We start from the raw sequence: 12717 nt of genomic DNA, 5'->3' as shown, positions 1-12717 counted from the left end.
GAGCTTTAATTTTGGTTTTCTGCTGAATGGATATTTCCTCATGGTTGCACAGCTATCCTCTCAGAATATATAAAATGGAAATTTCCTTTAATTATAAATAAATAGTACCCCCCCATTATTCACGCTCAAAACCTCATCCTTATGTATGCAAGTAATCACCAAGGCCAGCAAGGTCTCCCCAGAATCCATTCTTTCCATCCCAGTTTGGGCTCACCTGTCCTTAACCATCATAGATCCTTTCTCTGCCAGCTGCCTCTGGCTATTCAGTGCCCCTGAATACAGATTTTAACACTGGTGAAAACATTGTTTCCATTTTCTGTGAGGAATTTTACTTAGCTTTCATTCAATGCTTCTTTGATTCTTTGACAGATTGATAGTGTTTTAGTTTTTTTGTTGTTGTTTTTTATATAAACAAAAGACCTGACAAGAACAATTAGAAGAGGAAAAGTACATTTGGGGGCTCAGTCTATAGATGGCCAACTCCATTTGACGGGCCTGAGGTAAGGCAGAAAATCATGGCGGAAGAGTGTGGTGGAGGAAAGCAGTTCAGCACATTATGCCAGAAATGAGAGAGCTATGCTCACCAAGGACAAAATATAAGCCCCAAAGCCACACCCCTAGGAACGTATTTCATCCAGCCATACCCTACCTTGCCTATAGTTACCACTCAGTTAATCCCTATTGGCATTAATTTACTAATTAGGTTAAAAATCTGATAATCCAGTCATTACACCTCTAAACTTTCTTGCATTGTCTCACACATGAGCTTTTGGGGGATACTGCACATCTAAACCATAACACATAGTGTAGTATCTTTTTTTTTTTTTTTTGAGAGAGAGAGAGAGAGAGAATTTTAATATTTATTTTTTAGTTTTTTCGGCGGACACAACATCTTTGTTTGTATGTGATGCTGAGAATAGAACCCGGGCTGCACGCATGCCAGGCGAGCATGCTACCGCTTGAGCCACATCCCTAGCCCAACCCTTGTGTATCTTAAGTTTCAACAAAATCAATCCAATTCCCCTTCAAGCATATGTGCTATGCCTGCATCTTTGCTTTTATTTTTTCTTTAGGTGGGAATTCTAATTTTCTTTTTCCTTCTCTCACTTTTCATTTTCTGTTGAATCTCAATCCTAGCCACATGTTATGGGGCAGCCACTCAGAAAACACTCAAGTTCAAATTAGCCAATTTAAGAATTTTTATTATCTGGCCAGAGTCTGTCCTTCACAGAGTCCAATGACCCTATGGGAGAACAGCCCTGAATTGTCTGTAGCCAGAGTATTTAAGGAAGAAAACCATATCCTATGGAATCTGCAAGTTGCAAGCAAGCAGGATACAAGGACTGAGAAAGCAGTTAGCAGAGCAAAAGCAGACAACCACATCCTGGGTTAGAGCACATTTGTGGGTCTACATCCTGGGTTCGGATACCTCCATGGGCATATGAAGTACAGAAAAACAATTTTTTTTAACATCTTAAAAATATATGTCAGTTTCACACAGGAGTCATTAAAATGGAGTCACTATGACTATACCAAGCTATATTGATTTAACCATATTAATCTTTATATTAACCTACTAGCCTATATTTATCTATAACTGTACTAGCCTACTGACTTATACTTATCGCCTCACATTGTTTTATATCTTATTTCCTGTAGCTTATATTCTATGTCTTACAGTTATATGATTAGCCTGCTATTTCTTATGCTTACTTCTAACTTATTACTAGGGCAGTTTAACATTACTCATCTCATAGTACTTATTTCTATTATCCTAATTTACTTATTCTGCTTATTAATATATCTATAATCTACATTGATTAGAATCAGATTATAACACATGCTTCAAGGTATTTCTTTGTGAAGTTTCCCTTTTACCACTGTATAGACCAAGCCACTACACTAAGGAGACCAAAGTATTTAGAGACTCATATAAGACAGAGACTTATTTTCTACTGTGTAATGGTCTACAGGTAGGCAGGCAGACTGGGATAGGTAGGCTACTCTTATTTAAGAGAGAACTCAGATCATCTATCCTGACACACTGTTTTCGTGGTGAGAACACCGATATTGGCAAAATGTGCAGGTCCACATTTCACTGCTGTAAGGCAAAAGAGAAAGCTGAGAACAAAGCAGCTTTCTCCAAAGGGTACAACTTGAAAGGTATGCTTGGCCCAGAACATGTCTGGTTGGGCAGTATGTACATGCCCACACCTACATGCCAGGGAGCTGAGAAGTCTTAATACTGAAAGGAAGAAGGGGAAATTTTGGTATTGGGGATGGAGGGGGAATTGGCACTCTGTTCCCCAATCACCAAACCCCACAGCAATCTCTACTGCCCTTAATCTTCTCCACTGGTTTCTCACATTGCATTTATGTTTCCTTGCTTGTGTTTCCACCTAAAATGTAAACTCCTTGACTCCAACTGCACCAAAATCAATACCTGGCACATAGTGAATGTATAAATATTATGATTCTCACAAATTATGATGATGGTGCTTTTAGATTTGAACATGGTTGGAATTTGTAGCACAAACTGTATGAGCAAGAAGAACTGAATGGTACATGAAGACTTGGTGGGAGGAGTGTTACAAACTCTGAGACAGCTGAAGAGTTGGATGTGCTATTGCTTGAACACATATTAAATTTTTAACCTAAAAAGTGCTTTGACAAACCTTTCTAGTGCCATATGAGATATGCCCAAATATAATCAACAGACCTGAGGAGTTTATATGCTTGGCTAACGATTTCATTGAATCTTTACCATGTCTGCGTGAGGTCAGTACTAGCCTTCTTCTGAAGATGGGGAAACAGATTTGGAGGTGAATTGAACAACTCAGCCTCACAATATTATGTGAATAGTGGGCAGTATATTTTAACCCTGATTTTCTGACTTTAAGCTCAGTTCCCTTCTTACCCAACACAATGTAGGAGGAAGCTACATTTAAGATGGCAATAAAATGAATAAAAATTTTGAACTTAAGTAAGGGTGATGTTTTGAAATGAGAAGACAGAATTTAAAAGGCAAATACATTGAACCCAATGAAATTGTGAGCCAAATGTGCAGCTAAGGTTAGAAATTGGGTGAGAGACCTAATGAAACCCGTTCTGTAGCATTTTAATGAAAATGAAGTAAAACCCCCTCATTACTTCAAAAGTCTGAAGGTCATGGCTCTGGATGCTGTATTGCTACAGACACACTGTCTGCTGGCTATGTTGACACTCTCAGCTCTCTGAATAGTTACAATAAGCAGTGTGAGGTGACCATGGAAGCAGGAGGAGGGTGGGAGGATATCACAAAAAAGAAAGAAGGGATTATGTGAATAGTCAGGGGTCTGTGACCCTTGCTGTGAGGGACTAGGTTGGGATGCAAAACCCCACAGAGAAAGGTCAGGGTGTATGTGGAAGGAGTTACGTAAATACAAAGAAAGGACCTTCTCAACAAGGGAAATGGAACTTAGGAGCATGAGAAAATAACTTACTACTGATGGCTAAGATGTCACTTACGTCATTAATAAACACAATCACATGAATGAAATTGGCAAAACCAGCTCCAAGCTCATTTCATTAAAAAAGTAAAAGAAACATAAGGTACAGAAATAATTGCTTATTTATTTAAGTTTTTACAAAGATTTACTGTCAATAGACAATTCATTAAACATGTAAGTGTGCTGCACCTTTGAAAATATTACAAAATAAAATATCAATTACAACATACAAATGTTACTAATATAGAAAAACTATCTATTTGAGAAATAAAATTACAATTAAAAAATCCATACAAATAAATAGTATTATAATGGTCTTTAGACTAACATTTCTAAATGAGTCTCCATCTATAAACAACATAATGTTACAATTAGTCTAAAGACCATAATAGTACTATTTATTGGTATCCATTTTCTAAACTTGAAAAAGATGTCTCACAAAGATATATATATTAAAGAGTATGGGAAAAGATTTTGATTTTTCTTATTATTTTTACTTGTTTCTTTGGTTTAGTCAGATAAAATATTCTTTTTTAAATGGGTTGTTTTTATTATACATGACAGTAGAATTCATTTTTATATAATCATACAAGCGTGGTTGGAATATATCTTATTCTAGTTAAGATCCTATTCTTATGGATGTAATTATTCATGATGATGGGATTCATATAAGTACATAGGAAAACTATTTGGTTTCATTCCACTGTCTTTGATTGCTTAATAATTTAAAGGCTTTGGGAAAAATAGAGAGGTCAGATGAGGCTGGGTGACAAAAGGTTTTCAAGGTAACAATTTTAAACAAAAGTCTTTGGTTTCAAGTGGTGCTGATTTCCCTTACAAAGCAACTGGGTTCCAATTCCTCTGCTGTGTTGGTCGAACTAAAAAACTCTGACCACTCTCTGATCAAGCAGTATTTACACCATGCTTTAATGTTTTTGTTAGGGGAAAAATTGCCCTTATGCTATTAAATTATTATTTTATTGATATAACTTCATAATATCGTCACAAATTCAACATTCTCTCCCACAGAGGTTTTTCTTTCCAGAAAGGAGAATACTGGGAGAAGTACACCATCATTTTATTTAAATCTGATATACAGGATCAACTATTTTTTTTAATTTCAACAATGGTGATGATAACATTTATGGTAATGTCAATAAAGTATTATTTCTACCTCATTTGGCAAGGCGCTAACCCTGCACACACACCCTCTATGATCTTCGACAGGTTGGGAATAAAATTCTCAAACTTCTGTTAGAGTTTTATTTTTAGAGAAAATTGTCCCCTCCCCACCTCCTTTTATATTGGGAAAACATCTATTTTAGTTTTATGAGTAAACAAAAATAAAGCCCCAAATTTGTGAAGTGGTAAGTATAAGAGGCAATGAGCTTCATCGCTCAGTCACAAATTTATTCCCTTCTGAGAAGAGCTATATCCTAGCAGAAGCAGTTCTGAGCCTGGGGGGAAGAGAGGAGGCTCTGAGGGTTGTGATGGAGCTTGGACCAGGTAGTAGAGATAAGGTCAGGCTGGAGCTGGCATTGGGAAGAAGAAAATGACCTGTACAGAGAGACACCATATGGAACCCTGTGGGGCACAAGCTGGGGACCATGGTCAAGCCTCATATAATTTTTAAAAACTTTTGTATACTTGAATTCCCTTTTGTGATTCCTAGGTTGACAGTAAGAATTGGGTCAATATAGCTGTCTGGTTTCGTCTAGGCTTTGGAGTATTGAAATATATTCCATCCATGCTTGTATGATTATATAAAATATTAAAAAAATATTTTAAACAAAAATTATATAAATTTTCTCTAAAAATAATATCCTGTGTTCACACTTAAAGGCTAAGTGGTGAGAGCAAGAGGGCAGCAGTATGAGGAGACAGGGGAGCAGGTGAGGAGCCAGGAGGACATAGGAGACAGCCAGGACAGCTTGTGGAACTTGTAAGCATTCTTTGTGGGTTCCAGAAATCATCAATGAGGGAAGCCTTGTCAAGGGCTGGAATCCTCTAATCAAGTGGTTGGGGAGTTTGAGGCAAAGCTGTGCAGGCCTTGAAAGGAAGTACCATCAGTGAAACAGGGAAGAGTGACAGCTCAGTTAAAATTTTGATTAAAAAAATGTCAGACTTTGCCTTTCTATCAAAACTTCACATATCAATATCAGCCCCAATGGAATAAATATTAATAATTCCTTGTTACTGCTGATTGGTTCACACATTTCTTGAGATAGCTCATCCTTCATCCTTTTCCTTTATTCTTTTCTGTCTAAACAAAGGATTTCGTTCAGGCTTTAGTGTCAGACAGTCATCTCCTTCTCTGCAACGTGAAGTATCTTTCCCTGGAACTGGTGGATTTCCTTTGGTCACTGCAGACACTTGGAAGGCTACAACCTCTGAGGTCAAGTGACCTCTTCACCCTAATCCCTAATCCAATATAACCACTGAGCTTTCCTCTGCTGTGGCTCCCCCATTCAAGAGGGCCAGCAGAAATTTATAATCCAGGGGAAGTTGCATAGGAAAGTACTATAACCCTTTTAATAGTTTGCTATATTGTGCTGGCACACTGATGGTGTGGCTGTAAATGAGAGCTGTTTCCTTGATGCCCATTTCATGTCAGGAAACCCCAGGACTGTGGATGACCTCAATTTGGGGGCATGGAATATTCCAAAGTATGAGATTGGTTCAGGAGTAAGCACATAAAGTTTGAAAAACTTCTGGGAAATATTTTCTCTATCTCAGGAAAGAATCCAGCTATCCCCTGTAATTGTCCTGCACAGATATGAAATGCTATGGTCACCTTGATTTTACTGAAGGATGAGGCTAACATATGGTCTATTCAGAAACAAGAAATCAAAGAGCAAAGAAAGTGGATCCACGAAGTTATGCCAATCCTCAATCTTCCCTGCCTCTGAAGTATCATTTATTCTAACCACTGCCGGCACATTTCCTTACTGTTTAAACATATTCCATGGCTTACATAGATTTAAACCATCCTAGCTCGAAGTACGGTTTATTGTTCTTCCTCAACCAGACATGCATTGGTTTCACCTCCGTGGTATATTCACTTAGAAACATGTCGAAACAGTTTGTATAACCACAGTGGCAACAAGCGTAGAGTTTATCTTGGATGGCTTGGACCGTAATGTGGACACTGAAATATTCCAGAGAATTTTTTTTTCTTTTCATTATGACAACAACAAACCAAGTAATCATATATTAAAGGTTTCTTTGGCTCTACCTCTGTAAGTCTAGAAATAACTGTGATTATTCTAAGAAAAGTAATATTTCCAGAAATAGGGCTATCATATTAAAATACAAAGCAATGACTGAATGTGGTTCTTGTTTTCCTTCTGGAAGTGTTCAATGCACAGATGGTGTACAATGGAGATATCTGGGGATTGTAGAATGGATGCAGAGTGGCAGGAGGGACCACATACGACTAGAATAAAACTTCCTAACTCTTCTATGATCATTCCAATAAGTTCTTTTCCATTACAACCTAACCTTTCATTGAGGGATAATTTTATACTGAAATAATTTATTTTAAAATAAAGTTGATATTTTCAATTATAAAAAGAAAAAAAACCTCTCTCATAGTTTTACCCCTAAATTTTTGAACCAACGAATTATATTGCTACGTTTATTTATTAGTTCTTCTGCTCAATAGCTACCCCTTAAGCACCACTTGCTTTCCATTTTGTCACACTCTAGGGGGTCAAGAGGAGATAGAAACAGAGGACAAGGGGATAAATAAAGACATTCAAAGTCTTTGAGGAGCTCCTAGCTTTTACACACAGACACACAAAACACAATCACTTAGAAGCCAGTGCAGGCAATAACATTGTTAAGAACCCAAAGATGAAAGTGTAACTGTTCTGCAAACTAATTTATGCTCATATGTTAATACTTTATAAGTGTTCACTCTCCCAAGGATATGTATTCGTAAGAATTTCCTGGATATCATGTTCTAGTTCTCGGCAATTTCAGATAGTGAATAATTTTGAAGAAAACAACCCTCAAATAATATGATACAGAGAGCTGCTTTCTCTGTCCAAGTATACTTAAGACTAGACAAAGACATTTGCATTTATTTTTAGCCTATGGATATAACCACGGTTTGAATTAGGCTTTTATTAACAGATGTTATCTGCTAAAATGGAGTTTCCTATTGCAAAACTTTTCTCAACCTTTGGATAAATTTGGAGGACACAATCATTTCTTCAGATTACTCAAGCACCAGTCATTACATTAAGTCTGCACCGTTGTATTCAGACACAGCGGTTCTAAAAGTATTAATTCTGCTTCAAAGGTTTCTGACATATTCAGGAAATAGCTCAGAATATTTAGTTCATATTTATGCATGTGGTTTGGAATTCTCTTTGACAGGTTGAAATATGTCTTCAAGCTCTATTATCATGAACACAAGTGACTGTTAGAATGGAATTTACAGGGCAAGGATTATTATATGTCTAGCTTTGGGATTATTTTTATCTAAGAAATTTGCACAGCTTTCCCTTCCATGATTAGCAATGGACATAAAGCAATAGTGTTCTGGAGAGGAATTAGCATATCTCTTGGTAACATCTTGTAATGGTAACTGGCATTTGGGCAATTGATTCATCAATAAGTGATTTGTGGGAATTTCACCCTGGAGAAGTAGTCAGAGCCATCGTTCACCAGTCACAATTTCAAGGCTTTTTAGACGATTGCATGCTGTTATTGAATTTTCAATTCTAGCCCAGGATTTTTATATTGAAAAGGAAAGCTCACAAAAGGAATGGAAAAGGAAAGCTCAGGATAACCCAGGAATACTTTCATGGGAGTGCTGAAATTGCCTTCTTTGTGACTGAGCTCACAGTCCTGCATCCTTCTTGGTTTCTGTAAAATTAAGTATAAGCAGAGAGGAAGCCTTAATGAGGATGGGAAATAATATGATGATGTATTTCCTAGTTTTTTCTAATGGATGTGCTTTTCAGATTCTTTTTTTCTTTTTTTTATTGGTTGTTCAAAACATTACAAAGCTCTTGACATATCATATTTCATACATTAGATTCAAGTGGGTTATGAACTCCCATTTTTACCCAAATGCAGATTGCAGAATCACATCGGTTACACATCCACATTTTTACATAATGCCATATTAGTAACTGTTGTATTCTGCTACCTTTCCTATCCTCTACTATCCTCCCTCCCCTCCCCTCCCATCTTCTCTCTCTACCCCGTCTACTGTAATTCATTTCTCTCCTTGTTTTTTTTTCCCATTCCCCTCACAACCTCTTATATGTAATTTTGTATAACAATGAGGGTCTCCTTCCATTTCCATGCAATTTCCTTTTCCTCTCCCTTTCTCTCCCCTCATGTCTCTGTTTAATGTTAATCTTTTCCTCCTGCTCTTCCTTCCTGCTCTGTTCTTAGTTGCTCTCATTATATCAAAGAAGACATTTGGCATTTGTTTTTTAGGGATTGGCTAGCTTCACTTAGCATAATCTGCTCTAATGCCATCCATTTCCCTGCAAATTCCATGATTTTGTCATTTTTTTAGTGCTGCATAATACTCCATTGTGTATAAATGCCACTTTTTTTTATCCATTCATCTATTGAAGGGCATCTGGATTGGTTCAGCTTTTCAGATTCTTAATGATACTGGGTGTATCCAGAACTAACTTAAATCACAAAACCACACAGAGGATGCTGTTAAAGGTAGTCAATTTCCCTCATAAGAATTCTGACACAAAGCCGTGTCCATTCTGTTAGGTCATTAGTGAAGATGGTCTCGTAACTTGTAGCCACATAAAACAGATTGTCTGATTTTCAGACCAGTGCTTCCCAGCTTCCAATGTCTGGTTCAAATCCTCTCAAGAAACAAGTCACACTGGAGCCATTTAGGTCAAGTTCAGCATCTCAAGTCAGGTTGTCTTTGAGAATCCCTGCTGTGCTTTTAGAGTGGCTATCTGTGTCTCTAGGGAACTCAATTTTATTAACAGTTGTCCTCTTTCTCATCAATCTTTTGACATAGAGACCAAAGAAAACCAGGAATTTATCTGAAAAATTGGGGAATACAAATCAAAGAATGTCTCCACTGGCACTGAGCGGAGCCCACGAGAAGACTCCTGCTGCTCAGAGTTGGCTTTAGATTGGAGCAAAGACTTAGGAGTGGTGAAGAAAAATCTACTGGAAGAGTCACAGACACCACTGTTCCTGGTTTACAGACACTTGGAGAGAGTCTACCAAAGGACAGGGGACCTAAGATGTGCGTCCTGGTCCTTGCTACCCTCTTTCCTTATGTCTCTATGTCCTAGTCCAATATTGTCACAGTCTTGGTGCTTCCTAGGATATAAAAATAAAATTGTCTTTCAGAATCTTATATTTTTGCTTCAAGATGATCCATGTTCTCTCCTTTTTACCTGGTCAAATTTCACTTGGCACTAATGTTGGAGTTACGTCTACTCTACTTCAACACTCTTTTCTTCTTGCCTTCTGCAGAATTTTTACCAAAAGTTACTGTGTGAATGATTTTCTGAGCCCCTTCATCCTTTCTGCAAAGCTTTGGCTAAGGATATTATCCACTGACCCAATCCCTGCCTCTTAGTCAATGTCTAGAAACAAAATTTTCCTCTGCATGACAGGAAGGTCAACTTTATCTCTTATGAAGTCTTGGTATGCCTTTTTCTTCCAACTATTATATTTCCTTCTTTGTCTTTGCTGCCAGGAAACTTAAAGTTGGATTTTATAGTCTTTCTCAGCCAGGGCAGAGGCTTTTGTATTTGCTTTGTACCTCGTAGCCCATGACTCTTTTGGTTTCCATTTTATTAGTTTTTTGTAATTAACATTTTTGTGACCAACTCAAATTATTTTTAGAAATAGGTGGGACATAAACAAAGAAAAGACCAAAGTGTCGTATCAGAATGATGCTTGGGAAACGTGTTTCTGTGAATAGGCATGAGAATTAGTGGACAGCCAAGTACTCAACCTCCCTGGGACCTGTCTTCATTCACCCACTCACAGAGTTTTGAGTACTAGGGAAGAATGAGAATAGCTCTTAAATTATTTTCCTTAAAAAAAAAATCCTCTTAATCAACTTTTGGGTACAAACTAAATATCTGTCTCAGTTGGATCCAGCTCTGTGACTTGGTGCCAAAGGAGGGAGAAGAGATCTAATGTGGGAGACTGTGTCGGTCCAGGGATTTCACAGAGTGGCCCCACACTGAGGTGTCCCTGGGTGAGCCATTAGCCCACGGAGAGGTGAATGTTTAGGTTGCAAAATTCTTCTTGCCTTAAATTCAGTGGCAAGGTCTGAGTCAGATAGGAGACACAGGAGAAAGGTAGAATGGATAGAGGAAGAGCTCCATGGTTCCACTCTGGAGAATGAAGACAAGATAACGACAAGGAAGCAAGCCTGATGGTGAAGCCAGATTTAAAGTTAGGTAGTCAGTGTAGTTAGGTAAATCGGGTCTAATATCCAGTGAAATCTAAAATGGAGGCCATGCTGAGAATGATTCCAGGAAACGCAGGACAACTCATGGAATGTTAATGAAGTCCTGAAAAGGCCCTAGGCCAAAGTCCATCCCAAAGAAGTGTTAATGAAGTCCTTCCTGACCAGATTACTTCTTTGGCCCACCTGTGTCCCACCCCTCGGCCTTCCAACCTACATTCCATCACCAAAACTATAAAAAGGGGAGACAACCGCACTTCCACGGATTCCACCTCTTGGGTCCCCCTCTTCCTCCGGGAGAAGTCTTTTCTGCTGTCCTTCAATAAACTTCTAATTTCTACTCTGACCTTGCCTCGGCGTGCTTCTCTGGTGTTATTCTTCAACATCGGGGAAGCAAGAACTCCTCACCGGTCAACAGCAGTAACAATGGGATGGGATATTTAGTCTGTGCCTGGGTTTTCCTTGAAGTTCTCTGATGCTAAAGACTAGCAACCACTTACAGTCAGTGACACATACACGTTCCAGTCTACTCGCATCCATGTGTCACTGCATCACCATTTTTTTCCTTTTTATTTGTTCTTTTTAGACATGCATGATGGTAGAGTGTACTTTGGCATATTATACACACATGGAGTATAACTTATTCTAATTAAGATCCCCTTCTCGTGGTTGTACATGATGTGGAGTCTCACTGGTTATATATTCACCTATGAACATAGAAAAGTTATGTCTGATTCATTCTACTATCTTTCCTGTTCCTATTTTTCCTCCCTTCCCTTCATTCCCCTTTGTCTACTCCACTGAATTTCTATTCTTCCCTTTTCCCCCCTTGTTGTGTGTTGACATCTATATATCTGAGAGAACATTTCATCTTTGGTTTTTTTGAAATTGGCTTATGTCATCTAGCATGATAGTCTCAGATTCATCCATTTATCAGCAAAATTCATAAGTTTATTCTTTTTATGGCTGAGTAATATTTCATTATGTTTATATATCACATTTTCTTTATCGATTCATCTTTTGGAGGGCACTTAGGTTTGTTGCATAGCTAACATCACCATTTCTAGCAAGAGCTCTACTCTGAGCATGAAGAAAAACCAAAGCAGGTAGATTCTTGGGTCCAAGCATTTTCCACTGTACTTTTGAGGTCCCAGGTTAAACAGACCACAGCCTTCACACACTATTTTGGCCACAATACTTCCTCTTTATCAACCATCTTCAACCCCTGCCAGGATATCCTGGGGACTCTTTTTCTTTCTCAGGTGTGTAGGGTCACAGGCAGAAAGGGAAATGGAAACAGGAAAAGGAGCCTCATTTCTAGTAATGGTGAAAAATTAGGCATGAAGTCCTCAAATGACAATAACCTTCTGAAAATGCCAAATACTTCTCAAAAAAAAAATGGGTGAAAAATTCAAAAGCTGTTTAATTTTTCCTTAATAACTTTCCCTCCTAAGACAATGTTAAAACAAGCAGCCTTAAAACAGGGGACTCCCGATCCACGAAGGCCATTGACACCATGGAAGCTTTCACTCTCCTGTCACCACCAGGGACAACCGGCCGGCTACCTTAAGCTTCACTTTTCCATGTCAAGTTCTTGTTTCCATAGATGTTCCAATACTCAGTGTGTCCATTTCTCATCCTGGAGCAGAGGTCCCACCAGGTCCCCTGCCAAGAGGTGACTGTGCTAACCCCCGTTTCTAGGGGGGTGACAACGGTTCCCTGAAGGCTTCTATTTCTGACATATCTACCCTTCCTCTGCCCCTGTGTTGGAGTCCGTCTCTGCCTCCAGCTGTATCTTGC

This window comes from Ictidomys tridecemlineatus, chromosome 8 (assembly GCF_052094955.1).
Source record: "Ictidomys tridecemlineatus isolate mIctTri1 chromosome 8, mIctTri1.hap1, whole genome shotgun sequence".
NCBI classification, from domain to species: domain Eukaryota; kingdom Metazoa; phylum Chordata; class Mammalia; order Rodentia; family Sciuridae; genus Ictidomys; species Ictidomys tridecemlineatus.
The sequence above is the reverse complement of the archived record's forward strand: the minus strand, read 5'-3'. Positions refer to the sequence as shown.